Below are 19,596 nucleotides of genomic sequence, written 5' to 3'. Positions count from 1 at the left end.
TGACTTTTCACTTGCTTCTTACAAGTGGTGTTCAGAACTGACAATTTTTTTTTTAATTACTGTCTTAGAACAACTATACTGCTGACAAACACAGTCATTCCACTACCAGATTATCAAATAATTTAAACTCCAAAAGTCTAAATGAGACTTGAGCTAAGACCACAACAAATCTGAAGAGGTTAATTCCTAAAAGGCAGGGAAACAAAGATACTACACAGGACTATTGCCCCCAAATCAGTAGTGAATTTCATAGCCTTTGGGTTTAAAAAACGTCAGGAAACACATGGAAGCAAAGATAGTTCCAAACGACTTGTGCTTTCCGCATTGTATATTTATATATTATCTGAATTTCCCATAATCATTTTTCATAATTCACTCTCAACTAGGCCCTCAAAGCTTCCCAAAATAATACTATCTTTTGCAGATGGATGCTCTTTTCTATTCCTCACAAATATTTTCATGGAGTCCTAGCACTCTCTCTCCTAACTTGCATTCCACAAATGACCTTGTCCTACTGGACAAAGACTAAAAATAGAATATTAAAGATTAAAGAGAGAAGGATGCCTGGGTGGTGCAGTTGGTTAAGTGTCAGACTCCTGATATAGGCTCAGGTCATGCTCTCATAGGTCTGTGGGATTTAGCCTGGTGTCAAGTTCCACACTGAATGTGGAGCCTGCTTGACATTTTCTCTCTCTCCCTCTCCATCTGCCCCTCCCCTCTTCTCTCTCCATTAAAAAAATAATAATAATAAAAAAAAAAGGAAGAGAGAAATCCTCTCAGCAATCAACCATCAACTTTGGAACTACCAGTATCTGCATCCATTCTCTTCTTTCCTCTGGTTAAAAAAGAGAACTTAGGGGCGCCTGGGTGGCTCAGTGGGTTAAAGCCTCTGCCTTCGGCTCAGGTCATGATCCCAGAGTCCTGGGATCGAGCCCCGCATCGGGCTCTCTGCTCGGCAGGGAGCCTCCTTCCTCCTCTCTCTCTCTGCCTGCCTCTCTGCCTACTTGTAATTTCTGTCTTTCAAATAAATAAATAAAATCTTTAAAAAAAAAAAAAAAGAGAGAACTTAGGGGCACCTGGGTAGCTCAGTTAAGCAACTGCCTTCAGCTCAGGTCATGATCCTGAAGGCCCGGGATCAAGTCCCTCATCAGGCTCCCTGCTCAGTGGGGAGTCTCTTCTCCCTCTGACCTCTCCCCTCTCATGCTGTCTCTCTCTCTCTCTCTCTCAAATAAATAAGTAAAATCTTAAAAAAAAAAAAAAAAGAGAGAGAGAGAGAGAGAACTTACCTCTTTCCTGTCAAAGAACAAGAATGCCCATTTTGCTATCTTCTCCTAGACCTTTAACAATTACTGATTTCTCTCTAGCAACTTCAACTTCTGCTTCTCTAGTTCTCTAGTGAATCCTTTCCAGGAGCATTCAAACATATTCTTCGTTTAAAAAAAAAAAAAGAAGCATATTCTTCTTTATAAAAATAAAAAGACTTCCCTAACCCTGTATCTCTCTCCAGATACCACTCTAACTCTTCTCTGCTCTTGTTCATGGCCAAGCTTCTCAAAAGGACTCTTGGTGATTCTCTACTTCTCTCCAACAATTCGTATAAAAGTTACCTGAAGCAATACAGTCAACACTTGTGTAACCCATGAACCACCTTACAAAATACAGCACTGCCAACATAGGGAAAGGCTACTGCATACCCTCCCCGGACCACATCTTCTGTGCTCCTTCTACCTCACTGGTAGTATCAGCTCTTCTGATTTTGGCAATAATCATTCTCATAAATCCCTTTATATTTTTATAATTTATGTATGCATCCTTAAACAAGACACTGAACTGTTCTGCTTATTTTACAAAAGGGTATATTCTAAAGACTGAACCTTTTAATTTCCAGCATTACATTACCAGGTTCATCCATGTTGATACCTATTGCTATAGTTCATTTACTTTCACTGCTGTGTATCCACACAACTTACTGAACCACTCTCCAGTTGATGGATATTTAGCTTAGTTTCCCCTTTTTCTGCCACTACAGTGCTGTAATGATCATTTTTTTGTGCATTTTTCATTATACCAATGAGAGTTTTTCTAGAGTAGACACTTACAAGTGGAATTACTAGGGTGCAGGATATGAGCATCTGCAATTATAACAGACACAGACAAACTGCTTTCCAAAATGTATCCAATCACTATTCAACATTCTATTTTTCCAACTTCCCAACATTTCTGTTGTCAACTTCCCACACTCCACTTTGCCAAGATCACACACATTGTTCTGAAACTCAAAGAAATCGTAACATTCTGTATTAATTAAAAACAAACAAAAAAAAGGGGTGATAGTGGTCATTTATGGGGGTCATTTATGGGGGTCATTTATGAAAATGCAGGAGATGTTTAATTTGGTGGATTTGTGTTGATGCCATATTTCTCCTTGAGAAGCTTCAACTGGTCTTCCTTCTCTTTTGTGTCCATTGTCTGAACTGCCCTTGGTATTATAGTACAAATCCAAGTATCTGTTACAAACATTGAATTCTGAAAGGTGATCACACACATTCTTGGCACCAAAGAAATCTTTATAGACTACATAAGCTGTTCCTCTAGTTTTGGGTGTGCTCCCCAATCAAATGTGATGAATAGGTCCATATTTCCCAAATATATCATACATTTCTTCAGCTATAATTTTGTACAGCAAATTCCTTATGCAAAAAATCCAATTTACTTTGGGGCGCCTGGGTGGCTCAGTCAGTTAACAGTCTGCCTTTGGCTCAGGTCATGATCTCAAGGTCCTGGGATGCCACCCCAGCTGTGCTCCCTGCTCAGTGGGGAGTCTGCTTCTCACTCTGCTCCCTCCACTATTCGTGCTCCTTCTCTCACAAATAAATAAATAAAATCTTAAAAAAAAAATCCAATTTACTTCAAGTGGAAGTCAAATGTTTACCCTCTTGGTAGGCTGATGAAGTTAGTGCACCAAACACTGGAATTCCTCTGGATACCTCTGAAGCTCACTCAACTTGGACCACAACAAAGCATCAAAGGCAGGGTGTAAACACCCAGGCTCCCTCCTTCATATACTCTTGGCTTTTGTAACTCTAGCCCACCCAGTTATCCCATCACCTCTGTCTCCTCCCATTCTACCTACCAGACTTCTTAGAAGTTGGTATTCTCTATGCTCAGCCATGGGTCTTATTCTGATTCAGTCCACATTCTTTCCCTACAATCTCGTGGCTTAAAATACTATCTATACACCTCTAATACAAATACCCAAATACGGACCATATTACACTTTCTCTTTTGAGATAGAGAACCTGTTTGCTCGTGTTCTTTGAGGGATCTCAATTTGAATAAATCCCAAATTGATTCCCTCATTTGTTTTCCCCTATTGACAACAACTCCTGGTAAAGTAATCCTCACTGTATAAGCCAACTGCTTTTGTTCAATCTTCCCTTTAACCTCTCTCCACATCCAATCCATAACCATAGCCTCCCCTCTACCCGGAAAAAAATACATATATGAATTTTTTTTTAAGATTTTACTTATTTGCCAGAGAGAGAGAGAGAACAAGTAGGAGGAGTGGCAGACAGAGGAAGAAACAGACTGCCCACCGAGCAAGGAGCCCCATGTGGGACTTGACCCCAGGACCTGGCATCATGACCTGAGCTAAAGGCAGACACTTAACCAACTAAGCTACCCAGGAGTCCCCTCCCTAAATATATTTTTACTAAATATATATTTACTAAATATATGTTTACTACTTTCTCCACAGCCACTGTTCAAAACAAGTCATCACTTTATCTACAGCTTGAACAAAGGCTACAGCCTTCTAATTAGAGTCTTGGTTCCCCTGTCCTCTCACTAATCTGTATTTCATCTCACTAATCCATATTTCATACAGCAGCCAAAGTAATCTTTTTAAAACACAAACCAGATCTTGTGACCCAACCCCTGCTTAAAAATTTTTTAAATAAGCTTTCCATTTATCTTTGGATAAACTTCAAGTCCTTGATACGGTATGGCCTACAAAGCAACGATCTCACTTCCTACTTGATTTGACTCCCACCTATCTCATCATATTTATTTTACATCTTACTACCCTCCTTTCCTAGTTCCCACCAAGGGTCTTTATTTTTTCTTTATTATTATTATTATTATTTTGGGGGGGGCTTCTTGGAACTTGTCGTGCTCTTTTTGGCCTCAGGAAAATCATGTAGACAATTGCCTTTTCCTTCATAGTACTTCATCACAATTAACTACACACTTCTTTTGATGGTCGTTAATATTTCCTTTCCCACTAGATGAAAATCAGGGAATGTGTGTTTTGTGCAGCAATGCATACCTAGAATATAACATAGTGGCAATCACTTCAGTAGGTAAACTAATGAACTTCACAGTCTGATTAGAAAGGAAGAGTTATCTAACTTACTACAAAATAATACCTAAAGATCATGACAGTCTTTACCTAATACCACAAAATATCAGTATTTCAAAATTGGAATAACCAATACTCATATTACACTAAAATCAGACACCATCTGCAACAAATTTTAATTCAGTAGACATTTAACATATCTGCATTATTTTAGATCAAAATTGAAACACATTTCTTTACTAATCTATCAAGCTATACAACCTGATTTTATAACTATAACTCAATTCAATTCTTCTTGAAACTTTTGCTGATATAGCAAAACGTTATTTCCTCACCTTAGGGACCAAACAATACCATAATCAATGTTTACTATGTCTTTAAACAGACACTCGATTGTTCAACAACTAATTTGAAACAGTATTTTTTAAACTAATTAATAATAAACTTGTTCTTTTTGAAACACTAGACAGGGGCACCTCCCTGGCTCAGGTGGTAGCAACTATGACTCTTAATATCAGGGCTGTGGGTTTAAGCCCTATGTTGGATGTGGTGCCTACTTAAAATAAAAATATTAGACAAATTTAAGACTTAATTCAAGAAAATAAATGTTTATTACATACACAAATATACTTACACTTAAGGGTAAACATAAGAATATGAGTATTCATATTACTTGTAAACAACTGCCTCCTTTTAGAAAATGTTTCTAAATACTACTACTAAATGCTCCTCCTCCCAGTAGTCCTACACAGTTTTACATGCCATGTAGCTATTTCAGAATCAAAACCAAATCAAATATACTTCTTGTTCTTTTACTAATATTTGAGATATATTCAAACGAAATTTAACTAGTTTAAACTTATCTCAAAAATTGTTACCACAAATTCTTAAAGCATATGGATAAATAAATTGAGACGTCTATTTTTATCTTGGAAGATGAATATATGAATGGAGAGAATGGTTAAAATTGAGAGTTTACAGTTCTTTTTATAAAGAAGAAAACAATCTTTTGACTCAGTTTCTTACTTTAAAAGCAAGCAAATATCTAAAACCTACAAAGGTCTCTTATTGGAAACCTCTGTAACGTATGCATTGGCAATTTTATTATCTTCATAAAACAGACCTACTTAAGACATTCTTCTGCTTAGAAGTCATCAATACTCGAACCTCTATGAAAAATATAAGTCCATAGTTCTCATCCCAGGATGTAAAACTATACACAGTTCAATTCTCAGCCATTTCTATTAAACCTTCAGGGTTTACCTGAACCTGAAAATAACCTACACACATCCAGATCCAGATCTTTACTCAAACTAGTCCTTCTAATTAGAATGTCCTTCCTTCTCCACATTTCTAAATACATACCGTTTAAAGTCTACCACGTATCCCACGTCCTTCAAGAAGCCCTCCAAGGGGCGCCCAGGTGACTCAGTGGGTTAAGCCTCTGCCTTCGGCTCAGGTCATGATCCCAGGATCCCAGGATTGAGTCCCGCATCAGGCTCTCTGCCCAGCAGGGAGCCTGCTCCCGTAACCCCTGCCCCCCCCCACCTGCCTGGGTCTGCTTACGATCTTTGCCTGTCAAATAAATAAAGCCCTCCAAGATTCCCCTATCACTAAAGTTATGTACTTCCCAAAGCATTTCTTTGTATCTCATTTGGCACTTAACACTTGCCTTACATTAGGATTATTTTTTGTTATTCCATCTGCTCTCCCTAGTCACCTCCTTATTATAAGCCTCCAGAGAGTAAGAACTATAGATATCGCTGGACTTACCGTTTCCCCTCCAGTGCTTTACACAGTGGCAGGCATACAACAGATACTCAAAACATGATGAATTTTATAAAGATTACAACTGTGATCTTGTATTACTGCCCCAAGAGTCAGTCAGTGGGAATACTCACTAAACACTGGGTTTCAGAAGATGATGTTGCCCCTCGTTTTCTACCCACAGTCAGTCTCCCATTTCCTCCCTAAGACTTTGGTTATATCTGGTACCAAGAAAAGAACAGGTCTTCTTTTTACCGCATCCACTATATTATCAACCCAATAAAAGGATTAATACTGATACTAAATGAGTTCTGTTCCTCTGAAAGCAATTTTTGTACAGGAGTTATCTAAAAGTAAAACAACATATGTTCAAGAAAAAAAACACATGTACAGAAATGATCAATTTCTATTTTTACTTAAACCCTGTACTCTGAAATGTTCACCAAATGTAAGTGCTAGACTGTAAAATCTCAGAATCATACTTGGCAAACTGAGGTGTAAAAACTGAATGTTTCAGTCTACAAAATCCATTAAGAAATTATTGTTCAACAGAGCACTATGAGGCTACTTAGATTTGTAGTACCTAAGGAAGCCAAAAGAAAGTAATACAAATCCAAACTGCAAAATAAAAGCATTTTTTCTACTTAAAAATGCAGATAGCATATTAAACAAAAGTTTAAAAACACTATACAGCAAAGGTTCCTTAGAGTTTACAATAAAAAGGAATTACCTCAATAATTTCATCATTATTCACACATCTGAAAGACAGGTGGTAACAAAGTCCTGAATTTCTTTCTTTTCTTTTTCTTTTTTTTTTTTTTTAAGATTTTATTTATTTATTTGATAGAGAGAGAGCGCGCGCGCACAAGAGGAGGAGTGAGAGGTGAGGGAGAGGGAGAAGCAGGTTCCCCGAACACAGGGAGCCCAATGTGGGAATGTGGGGCTGAGCCAAAAGCAGTCACTTAACCAACTGAGCCACCCAGGCGCCCCAGTACCTGGATTTCTTGAAATACATTTAGTTCCTCAGAATACTATAAAAATGTTGAAAGCAAAATACTAAAGGCTTATGAATTTAAATCAGCCCCAGGCCCAACTACCCTATATCCTGTTAATAAGGTTCTACTAAAATACACAGGAACACTGCTTTAAGAACTTTAAGGCCATTTAAGGGTTAATCATTTAAATAAATGACTGCTCTTTAATCACTAGAATAGAAACTCATAAATTATGAGTTATTTATTATGGCACCAAGAATATTTACTTTGAAAGATCAAATTGTGATTGATAAGAGTAAATCTACTATCTATCTATCTATTTATTTATTTATATTTGACAGACAGAGATCACAAGCGGGCAGAGAGAGGAGGAAGCAGGCTCCCCGCTGAGCAGGGAGCCACATGCAGGGCTCCATCCCAGGATCCGGAGACCATGACCAGAGCCTAAGGCAGAGGCTTTAACCCACTGAGCCACCCAGGCGCCCCAAGTATTTTTAAAACATAGTCTAACTATCTGTATATATTAGCAAATACACCTAACTCTTTGATGGAGACAACCCAAATTCTATTTGGCCAACACGTCCAGAGATCATTGTTCTCTGGGACTGTCCTTTGTTAATTGGTCCTAGATATGCTTTGTCAGTGGCTGAAAATTATGGGCTAAATACTAAATTTAATCATCCCTGACATAGCTGATACACAGTTGTGGAAGAAATAACAACAGCAACAACAACAACAAAAGTAAAAATCTTAAGAGGGGATGGGAGGGGAGAGGAAAGTATCATTTTTCCGAAACTTGTACCATATCTTGCTGGGTAGGTACAGTGTTAAGGTAAATGATGGCAAAAGCAGCCAGTTACATGGGCTTTCATTTGTTGACCTACTTCTTTCAAATGGAGTGAGTTCTTTGGTAAGCCAAATGAAGATTTTCAGTTCTGTCAACTAGGATTATTTTCCTTGTGTATTGTCTTAAGTTATAACACTGAGGACATCTGGAAGGAGTCTTTTGGGAAGGCAGTTCTGTGTTGCCTTAGCATAAGGATTAGTAAACTATGGTTAGTAGGCCCTGTACACCCTTTTGTATGGCCTGTGAGGTGAAAATGGTTTTTACATTTTTAAGTGGTGAGAAAAAAATCTCAATATTTTGTGGCCTGTGAAAATTACAGGAAAGTCAGATTTCAGTGTCCATAAATAAAGTTTTATTGGGACACAGATTAGATACCCATTTGTTTCTATATTGTTTATAGCTCCTTAGGACCCTGGGATCATGACCTGAGCCGAAGGCAGAGGCTTTAACCCACTGAGCCACCCAGGTGCCCCTATTTAGTATTTTTTTTTTTAAAGATTTTATTTATTTATTTGACAGACAGAGATCACAAGGAGGCAGAGAGGCAGGCAGAGAGAGAGAGGGAGAAGCAGGCTCCCCACTGAGTAGCCTTAACATCTTTGAATCTAAACCCTTTCTCTACAATATCTACATTCCTGGTTTTAACTACCTTAATCCAGGCTTTCATTTCTCACCAGGATTGATTATTCCAACAGCCCTCTCGTTTGCTTCCTTACTTCTAGTAAAATAATCTACTCCACCCTGTATCATAGTAGTTTTTTCCTCTAAAATATGAATCTGATTTTGTCACTTGTTTTCCTAAAACTCCTTTGTAGTGTTTGATTTTCTATAGTCTTCTTCTAACTAGGGATTCTTCCAACATTAATGAGTTTTATGTAACTTCTGAAGCAGTGCTTTGTAGCCAGCTACTCCCTTAGGAGTTTGTTGCTGTGTTTAAATTTTGTTTATTATTGTGTTTGTGCCAAGTTATAATGCATTGTACTGATGATTTTGCAGTGGCTCAGACAAGAAAAGATGGTTAAGTAAAACTGGATCATGTCATAGTAGGTTGGTAATACAGGTAGGCCAAACCCAAAAGAACCTTGGCATGTACTTAGTCTCATGTTTTCAGTGTGAAATGTATCTGCTGGATCCCATCTATGTAATTAACCAATATGAAACAGTCTGTTTCCAGTGTCAGTGTTTTGTTCCAAACCTCAGCAGTGATCATATTAGGCACACACTTGGTGTAGATTTTATTTATTTTTTAATATTTTATTTATTTATTTGACAGAGAGAGAGAGAGATCACAATAGTCAGAGAGGCAGGCAGAGAGAGAGGAGGAAGCAGGCTCCCTTCCGAGCAGAGAGCCTGATGCGGGGCTCGATCCCAGTACCCTGAGATCACGACCCCAGCCGAAGGCAGAGGCTTTAACCCACTGAGCCACCCAGGCGCCCCTAGTGTAGATTTTAATAAGGTACTAAACTACAAAAGGACAAGTTTGCCAGAGTTAACAAGTGAAGCTTCTTTAAAATTGACATTTATGGACTGCAAGCTGGTATGGTAGTATATGGTTGTATTTCCCTGAACTAGCAAATAAACATTTGCAGTTCTTTTTTTTTTTTTTTTTTAAAGATTTTATTTATTTACTTGACAGAGAGATCACAAGTAGGCAGAGAGGCAGGCAGAGAGAGAGGAGGAAGCAGGCTCCCCGCGGAGCAGAGAGCCCGATGCGGGGCTCAATCCCAGGACCCTGAGATCATGACCTGAGCCGAAGGCAGCGGCCTAATCCACTGAGCCAGTTCTTAAATCCATTTAGTATAACACATTTATAAGCATTTTCTGCACTAGTATTCTTGAAGTCATGTTATAGAAGTGGTTTAATAATGTAGAACCAGACTTGAGACGTCATATTTCTAGGATTGAATGTATCATTGGTCTAGTTTCTGCAAAACAACATAATCTGTTACAGTAACATTATTTTAAATTTATTGTGTATTTAACTTTTAAAGTTTCAGTTTTATAGTTACATAAGAGCTATAAACATAATGAGTTCATACCTAATTTTATATTTTACTATTATTAACAGAATAAAGTCCTCATTCAAGATCTAGGAAAGTTAATTTTCTTTGAAAAGGTATCTTTATAACTTTCAGATCTGAGAAACAAACCCCACAGGTCTACTCTGATCCCATGTGTCTCTCCAGTCTTATCTTTTATTTTGCACTCTCCCAACCCTATTTTCCAAGTACACTTGATCTGCCTCTTTTCTCTGTGTATGCAGTGCTCTCTCTTCTGGCCTGTACATTTGTTCTCTGTTTAGAACCAACCTCCCTCCTTCTATACCCTTCTTCGCACCTTGCTTTTCTTCTTCCCTCTGGCCATTTTTCTTTAGTCAAGCTAGCTGCAACCAAATCTTGGACATGAGGATTACTTTAATTTTTTTTTATATCCTTGACATTAGTACAGTGTCTGGCACGGTATACACATTGTTCAGTAATTATTGAATGAACTAGAATGTTAACATGTATTTTTATATATAGTATAGGCCTATACTGAAGAGATAAGTTTTAAAATCAGGATTGTAAAGTTTTCAGAATTCCTTCTGAATTCTGTTTAAATATATTACAAGTCTGAATTAGAAAATATTTTGAGGGGTGCCTGGGCGGCACAGTCGGTTAAGCATCCAACTGTGTTTTAAAATTTTTTTCCTTTTTTTTTTTCTTAAAGATTTTATTTATTTATTTGACAGAGAGATCACAAGTAGGCAGAGAGGCAGGCAGAGAGAGGGGGAAGCAGGCTCCCGGCTGAGCAGAGAGCCTCATGCGGGGCTTGATCCCAGGACCCTGAGATCATGACCAGAGCCGAAGGCAGAGGCTTAACCCACTGAGCCACCCAGGCGCCCCTCCTGTTTTTGTTTTTGTTTTTTAATTATTTTTGCTAACATATAATGTATTATTTGCCCCAGAGGTACAGGTCTGTGAATCATCAGTCTTACACATTTCACAGCACTTACCATAGCACATACCCTCCCCAGTGTCCATAACCCAGCCACTCCATCCCTATCCCCCAAACCTTCCAGCAACCCTCAGTTTGTTTGTGAAATTAAGAGTTTCTTATGGTTTATCTCCCTCCCAGTCCCATCTTGTTTCATTTTTTTCCTTCCCTACCCCCAAGCATCTAGCTGTTTTAGGTCGGGTTGTGATCTCAGTGTTGTGAGCTCTCTCTCCCTCTCCCTCTGCCCCTCCCCACTGTGCGCATTCTATGTCTCTCTCCCTGTCTCTTAAATAAATAAATCTTTATTTAAAAGTAGATTTAGGGGCGACTGGGTAGCTCAGTGGGTTAAAGCCTCTGCCTTCAGCTCTGTTCATGCTCCTGGGGCCCTGGGATTAAGCCCCACATCAGGCTCTCTGCTCCGTGGGGAGCCTGCTTCCCCCTCTCACTCTCTGCCTGCCTCTCTGCCTACTTGTCATCTCTGTCTGTCAAATAAATAAATGAAATCTTTTAAAAAAATTAAAATTAAAAATAAATAAATAAATAATAAAAATACTAAATATAAGAAAAAGTAGGACTGTGTGTGTACTAAATAGCCATGGAATAAATGAGGATGACAACTATGTTTTAGAGTGCTTTTTATTCCACAACTCTGGAATGCTACAGTTAGAGCATGTTATTATCGTGTAGCCCCCTAGCCAATGTAATGGTCCAGAGGTGGACATATAACCAAATGAGTTCTTCTCCTGGAACTGGGACTGAGAGTCAAGGCAGTTGTTCTCTGATAGCAGAAGATGTAAAATTTACAACTCAAAAGACATTAAGTGTTAAAGCTGGTCTGTAGCAAGGGAAAACTGAACACACAAAGAGCATCTAATGAGCAATAAAGAGATATTCCTAACCACATCTGCAGCCCCTGTATCTACCTGTTCCTGAGTTCTAGCTGTCCTCCTTTGCGTTGATTGCCTTTCTTAGAATTCATCGGATATCTGATTATGTTCTCAACAAATTCTTTTTTGTTTAACTTAACATATGTCACTCTCGTAACTAAAACAAAGTCCCTACTAAGCAACCTAAAGGGAGGTATTCAGTTGAATGAAAGCATTCTGGTTCCCACAAAACACTTAAAAGACGGGGCACCTGGGTGGCTCAGTGGGTTAAAGCCTCCGCCTTCGGCTCAGGTCATAATCTCAGATTCCTGGGATCGAGCCCCACGTTGGGCGCTCTGCTCGGCAGGGAGCCTGCTTCCCCCCTCTCTGTGCCTGCTTCTCTGCCTACTTGTGTTCTTTGTCAAATAAATAAATAAAATCTTTAAAAAGACAACAACACTCAGAGATGGTACCTGAAGCAATACAAATGGATGAGATCATCCGCAAGAGTGAAAACAAGAATGCCAAGTCTAAAAGCCAGATCTATCAAGAGATTAGCAGAATTAACAGTCTGTAAAAAAGCAACTGATAGGCAGAAAGACAGAAAAGGGAGAGAGTCATAAAACTCAAGGAAGAAAACAGTATCAAGGAGAAAATGGTTAACAAAAGCAAGCAGAGGGCACCTGGGTGGCTTAGCTCAGGTCATGATCCCAGGATTCTGGTTGTCGTTGGGATCCCTGCTCAGTGGGGGTCTGCTTCTCTCTCTGCCCCTCTGCTCCTCCCCCCACTCGTGCTCTCTCCTCTCTTTCTCGCTCTCTGTCAAATAATAAAATCTTTACAACAAAACAAACAAAAGCACGTAGAGAAGAAGTAAAGGAGTAAGCAATGATTATAAAATTTGGAAATACAGAAGTCACAGGTGGCCTTGATACGCAACTTCACTGGCAGGATGAGAAGCCAGGGTGAAGGCTTAAGAGTATAGAGGAAGTACACAACACTACCCATGAAGTACTCTTGCCATTAAAAAAAAATTCAAGCCTGGCTGGTTCAGTTAGTAGCGCATGTGACTCTTGATATCAGGGTCATGAAGTCGAGCGCCAGGCTGGGCACAGAGTTTACTTAAAAATAAAAATCCAAGCCTCAATCGGATCAAGCTTCTGTATGTAACTACTAATATATAGGAAAAAAGGGACTGAGGAACATATTACATGAAACCACAGGGATGCAATGAGCACAATCTGGACTGTGAGAATTCTCATAGGGCAAAGATGTGCCTTCTTTAACAAACAAATTGTACAGAAACAAGAATAAGAACAAAAAGATACAATTTCATTTGGATCCTAATTCACACAAACTGTTAAAAACCGTGATCAGGGAAATCTGCACACTGACTAGATACATGATGAGACTATGGAATTAGTGTAAATCTCTTCAGTGAAAGGTGGGATTATTATTTTAATCCTTATTCTTTAGAAATACATTTTGAAGTAGTATTAGAAAGTCTAAGATGTTTTCCCTGAGACACTGTGCTGACTGTCACCCAGCAGGCTATATAGTCCCATAGTTAACAAAACAAACAAGAGAGATGACAAAAGTGATGCAGAGATTCAAAGAGGGTAGGTGCCAAATGGGGTAGCAAGAGGAGTCAAGCAAAACTTTAGGAAGGCAACAGTACCTGCCCTAGGCCTTAAAAAACAGTGAAATTTTAACAGGTATGGAACAAGAAAGGAAAAGTGATATTCCAGATTGAAGAAATGGAAGCAACTGCAAAGAGGTGGGAAGGCCTGTCAATACAGAGCACTCACCACTCCATAAAACTGGTGCTACCATAAGATGACAAGAAACGGAAAAGTCAAAGTGAAAAATCATAACCCACTAGGCATCTCTAACTTAAGAAAATGATGACAGCCATTCAGCCCTTAAGCAGCCACAGGGAACACAGTCCCAGGATAGATCATGACAGTAACTGGTAGTGAAACCATAGTGGCTTTTCAGGGCACTCTATTCATGTCAATCCCTGATTTCTCCTGCCACACACACATAACTTTGGAAAACTAATGCACAATTTCTTTTTTTTTTTTTTAAGATTTTAATTATTTAATTGACAGAGAGAGAGAGAGACATTGAGAGAGGAGATCAGGCAGGAGAAGTGGGAGGGGGAGAAGCAGGCTTCCCTCAGAGCAGGGAGCTGGATGCAGGGCTTAATCGCACGACACCGGGATCATGACTGGAGCCAAAGGCAGACACTTAATGACTGAGCCACCCAGGCGCCCTGCATAAGGTTCTTTAACTCATCCTAGGAAATAATTGAAAAAATTAGTTTAAAATGATACCCAATAATAAGCTTTGTCTACTGGCCTAAAAGCCATCACCATGGTCTATTTGGCATTCCAACACAGATAAAGTTACATGAAATGCCTTCCCTCAGAACATTCCTCAGGTTACAGATTTTTAAATAAAGTATAACTGATAAAGGAGGTAGATTTCGTTTTTTTTTTTTAATTTTTTGATTGTATCAACTAGTTCTTTTTCTTTTTTTAATTCTACTGCAGTTAATATACAATGTTATATTAACCTCAGGTATACAGTAAGTGATCAAACAGTTCTATACATTACTCAGGTGTTCATCAAGACAAGTGCACATCTCTTGCAGAGTGCACTGTGCAAGTGCACTATATGTTAACAATACTGGAATTAAAATAAAAATGTTTTAAAAAGACAAATGCATTCCCAATCCCCTTCACCTATTTTACCCATTCCTGAAACCCACCTCTGGTTACCATCTATTTCTTCTCCAGAGTTAAAAGTCTTCTGGTTTGTCTTTTTTTTCTTTCCTTTGTTCATTTGTTTTGTTTCTTAATTTCCACACGAGTGAAATCAAATGGTGTTTGTCTTTTTCTGACTTATTTCGCTTAGCATTATCCTCTCTAGCTCCATTCATGTTGCAAATGACAAGATTTCGTTCCTTTTTATGACCAAGTAATACTCCTGTGTGTGTTTGTGTGTCTGTGTGTGTGAATATCAGTGGATACTTGGGCTGCTTCCATAGTTTGGCTATTGCAAATAATGCTGCAATAAACAAAGGGATATATATATATATCTATAGATATAGATAGATATATCTATAGATAGATATATCTATAGATATCTATCTATATCTATAGATATATATATATCCCTTTGTTTAGGGGTATATATATATATCTATATAGATAGATAGATAGGTATATCTAGATAGATAGATAGATAGATATATCTCTCTTTGAATCAGTGTTTTCATATTCTTTGGGTAAATACCTAATAGTGTGATTACTGGATTGTAGGATAGTTCTACTTTTAATTGGCTGTACCAGTTGGCATTCCTACCAACAGCACACAAGGGTTCATCCATCTCCACATCCTCACCAACACTTGACTTTTGAATTTCAGCCACATGAAGAAGAGAGAAATTAAGGAATTTTTTTTCCTTCAAAAACAGAATTAATGGGGCGCCTGGGTGGCTCAGTGGGTTAAGTCTCTGCCTTCAGCTCAGGTCATGATCTCAGGCAGGGTCCTGGGATCCAGCTCCACATTGGGTTCCCTGCTCTGCGGGGAGCCTGCTTCCCCCCCTCTCTCTGCCTGCCTGTCTACTTGTGATCTCTCTCTCTGTCAAATAAATAAATAAAATCTATAAAAGAAAACAATAAATAGTCTCAATGTTAAAATGCTTCCGGAATACTTTGGAAATGAATTCAGAGGTTCTAATATTTTCTGTATGCCAATACCATTAAAATTCTTCAGATCTGATGCCAGTGAAAATGAACATCAAGACAAACAGGAATGCAGATGATCAGCCAAAACTCAGTAGCTGTCATGTTTATTACATCTTCCTCATGTACTAGAGTATCACTTCAAACAACCAAGATGAATATAAAAACTTACTACAAGTAGAGGTGCTTTTCTTAAAGCAAGTAGCAAAGTGAGGTTGGCCTTTAAGCAGTCTTTAATCACTGACTACACCTTATTTCACAATAACGGAGAATGGTACACACCCTCCCAGAAATCAAGCATAATCATTCCAACTTATCAGAGGAAATGAAAAAGAAAATGAGTAAATATAATGAGGACTGGGAGTTCAAAAGCTGGGAAACCTGTACATTATACAGGAAAGTTAAAAAAAATTTTTTTTTTTTAGTATATTTGACACAAGGAAAGTTTTAATAGTAAGCTACCTGGAGCATAGAGCTAAAATAAAAAATAAAACTTCAACTTTTATAACCCACATGGCACTTCTGGATCATTGTTCAGGTGTGTCTTCTATACCTATAAGAACACCTCTCTGATTTTATGAAAAACACTTTGAAGAGAAGACCTTATACATTTTGGACTCCATTCCAAACCAGTAGACGGCCACAAAAGAAGAAATACCTGTTTTCTTTGTTTCTCTCAGGTACACATAAAGCCATGACATTTACCTTAACTCTTCAAAAAAGGTAAGATAAAGAACTTTTAGAAGCCTTCATCTTCTGTCGTCTTCTGCAGCTGACAGTCACATTTTCCCCTTCAAATACTGATCACTTGTTCATACAGTTTTCTTTAGATTATACTTTTGTGCAATCTTAGGTTGGGTATCATATTCAAATTCAATCTAATAGTTGTGTAAAATACTGGGGAGGACAGGAGAAATATAATATAGTTCTTGTTCTAAGCACACTACAAGAGACCTATAAGAAAATTACAATACGGGGCGCCTGGGTGGCTCAGCGGTTTAAGCTGCTGCCTTCAGCTCAGGTCATGATCTCGGGGTCCTGGGATCGAGTCCCGCGTCGGGCTCTCTGCTTGGCGGGGAGCCTGCTTCCTCCTCTCTCTCTCTCTCTCTCTCTCTGCCTGCCTCTCTCCCAACTTGTGATCTCTATCTGTCAAATAAATAAATAAAATCTTAAAAAAAAAATAAAAAAAATAAAAAAAAAAGAAAATTACAATACAAAAGAACATACCAACTGTTACAAAAGCCATACAATAATTCAAGAACACAGATAATCTATGTCATCTGACAAGCAGAAAGTGAATCAAATGAAAATATTCTATCTTGGGGCACCTGGGTGGCTCAGCGGGTTAAAGCCACTGCCTTCGGCTCAGGTCATGATCCCGGAGTCCTGGGATCGGGCCCCGCATCGGGCTCTCTCCTTGGCTGGGAGCCTTCTTCCTCCTCTCTCTCTCTCTGCCTATTTGTGATCTCTATCTGTCAAATAAATAAATCTTTAAAAAAAAAAAAAAAAAAAAAAAGAAAATATTCTATCTTTAGTAATTCTTAATAACAGAGCTTCACCAAAGCACTGTACAATCATCTTTACACCCCAAAACTGTCGAGCACTTTCCAATTAACACAGTTAAGCTCTTTTTTTTTTTTTTTTTTAGTCAGGCAGTAAAGGTTGGGTCATTCACAGACCTGCTATCTTGTCCCCACTTGACTCAAAATTTTATTTAAAGTAGAATTTGCGTACGGTTCCTGCATAGCTAACAAAGAAGCCAAAGTTATCAGCATGCAAGCCACCACAAACTGAATGAAACTGCTGACATTAAGAAATATGTATGTATATATATTGCGTCCAGGTAAAGTGACTCTAAAAGATAAGTAAAAATAACTTCTTGAGGTTTTTTTTTAATATTTAGAGAATTAAGGATGCAGTGATGAATAAGGAAAATAAACCTGAGAAATTTAAAGAAGCCAGCTTTGTTAAAAACCAAGTGGCCACTTGCCAACACTTCTTTATGCATATAGGACCAAAGATGATTCCAAGGAGATTCACAGGCCACAAAGACTCTTTACCAAATGCCAAATTAAGAAAATTCCCATAAATTTTCAATTTTGATAAGTCTAAGTACAGTTAAATAAAAAAAGCACTTTACAAAGCTTTGCAGAATCAATATGGAAACAAAGCTCTGAGCTTTTAATACCTGAGTCCTAAAAATCAACACGTATTTTAGACGTCACATTTACAAACATCTTATTCACAGACACTTAGAGCTTAGATGCCGTCAAGACAAATACCGGTCACTGGAAAAGGGGCTGGCCTTAGGTTAAAATTTCCATAAGGCCATCAGGAAAGAGATCCTACAATTCTGAATTGCAACTGACTGCGAGAACCCTAAATCGAACTCTTCGTCTCACTTGAACTCCATACACGAGCATTTCAGATCTGTACTTTCAACTTCCTATAAATAATATCCATTGTGAGAGAAAAAGCAATGAAGGTACTCCTCAAAGTCCTATACCCCATGATCCATCCTCAAAGAGTGGAAGGAACAGCAAAGTGGAAGGAACAAAGCACTGACGTCAATTACGAGATTAACCCCGGGCACAGGCAGCTGGAGGAAAGGCCTAAACATCAATATCCAAATACGGGCTATCGGGATAACTAGCTAACAGACAGATTGCGAAGTTATGGGGGGTACTCAAGTATTACACCCCCCATATTCCCATTTCTAGTCAACCCCCTTCCCTAGACGAAGGTGGAAAATTTTTTTCCTTTTTTTTTTTTTTTTTTGCAGAGAAGGTGGGGGTGGGGGGAGACGTGCGCAGGATCGCGAGAAGGAAAGCGAGAACTAGTTGGGTAATGATAGCTAGAATCTGGGCCTATTTTCTCTTTAACTAGAAATAACTTCCCATGAAGAGGGTATTAAAAAGTAACAAATCAGTCGCTGGAATTTCTGAGGAAAGGAATGGATTAAGAAACGAAAGCGTAGAGGAGAAAGGCGAAAAGATGGATTTCTGGGAATTTTTGTTAGGATAGGTTAGCCTTATATTTTTTTTTTGTCCGAGGGCGGGGGAGGGGGGCGGTGAAACGGGAAAAAGAGGCGAATCCGGGTCGAGCTGCCCGGGCCTGGAAGATCTCCCCGAGCCCCCAGGCGGACCCGGTTCTCCGTCTCCCCACCCCCACCCGGCGGCCAAACCAGGCCCGGCCCTCAGTCAGTTCCGTCGGCCCCTCTCACCTCCAATCCCTGCTCCGCTAGGCCCGAACCATCTCCCAGCTGCGGCAGCGGCGGCACCCGGCCTGCACCTTCACCCGACGCGCATCCGAGCCCGCCCGGGGGGCGGCGACAGGCTGCCAAGGGCAAGGGGCTCCGGGCGGAGGCGAAGGTTCGGGAGGTCTGGAAAGGAGCAGGCGGGGGCGGCGGCGACGCGCCTCACACGGAACAGGCGGAGGTCCCGCCCCGCTCCATGACGGTCGGGCCCAGCCCGGGACGGCCGACTCAGGCGGCAGGGGCGGGCCGACGAGGACCTGGCACCGGGATCCCCGCCCCGTCCGCTGGAGGCGGCGGCGGCGACGGCGACTCGGCTCCCGCAGCCAGGACTGTGACTGACGCAGCGGCCGTGCCACCCATGTGACCAGGGCCGGGCGGGGGCGAGGCGTCACGTGGCGACGCCGCGCCCCTCCCCGCCAGAAAAGCTGGGGGCTGCGGGGCCGCGGGGCCTGCAGTGACGGGAGGCTACACGGGGCGGTGACTTGCGCGGCTGTCGGGTCGGACGACCCGGGACAGGCGGAAGCACCGGCCCGGGTGGCTTAGGCCCGAGTTCCGTGGCCGCGCGGCGCAGGGCGGTCGGGCAGGACCCGGCCTGCAGATCACACCCTCCTGTGCACGTAGCCGCTACCGAGGTTCGGAAGGGCGGGGACGGGCCTAGCCGGATCTACCGGTTCTGGGGCTCAGGTGACGGGGCTCAGGCTGTCCGCCCCTGGCCGGGGTCTGATCGAACCCTGAGCCCCCTAGACCGGCTTCCCGGTGCTGACGTCGATGCCCCGAGTC

At 40.3% G+C, this 19,596-nt stretch overlaps 1 protein-coding gene across 1 annotated transcript in view; it reads right to left on the bottom strand.

The window, feature by feature from the left end:
• The window catches only part of AFF4 (AF4/FMR2 family member 4), a 90,476-nt gene extending 71,342 nt beyond the window's left edge, over nt 1-19,134 (bottom strand). The window contains exon 1 of the mRNA XM_046000257.1: nt 18,784-19,134. The gene's annotated coding sequence lies outside the window, so the exon portion shown is untranslated. The remainder of the gene's footprint in view (nt 1-18,783) is intronic.
• Nucleotides 19,135-19,596: the final 462 nt, after the last annotated feature.

This window comes from Meles meles, chromosome 3 (genome assembly GCF_922984935.1).
Source record: "Meles meles chromosome 3, mMelMel3.1 paternal haplotype, whole genome shotgun sequence".
NCBI classification, from domain to species: Eukaryota; Metazoa; Chordata; class Mammalia; order Carnivora; family Mustelidae; genus Meles; species Meles meles.
The sequence above is the reverse complement of the archived record's forward strand: the minus strand, read 5'-3'. Positions and strand labels throughout refer to the sequence as shown.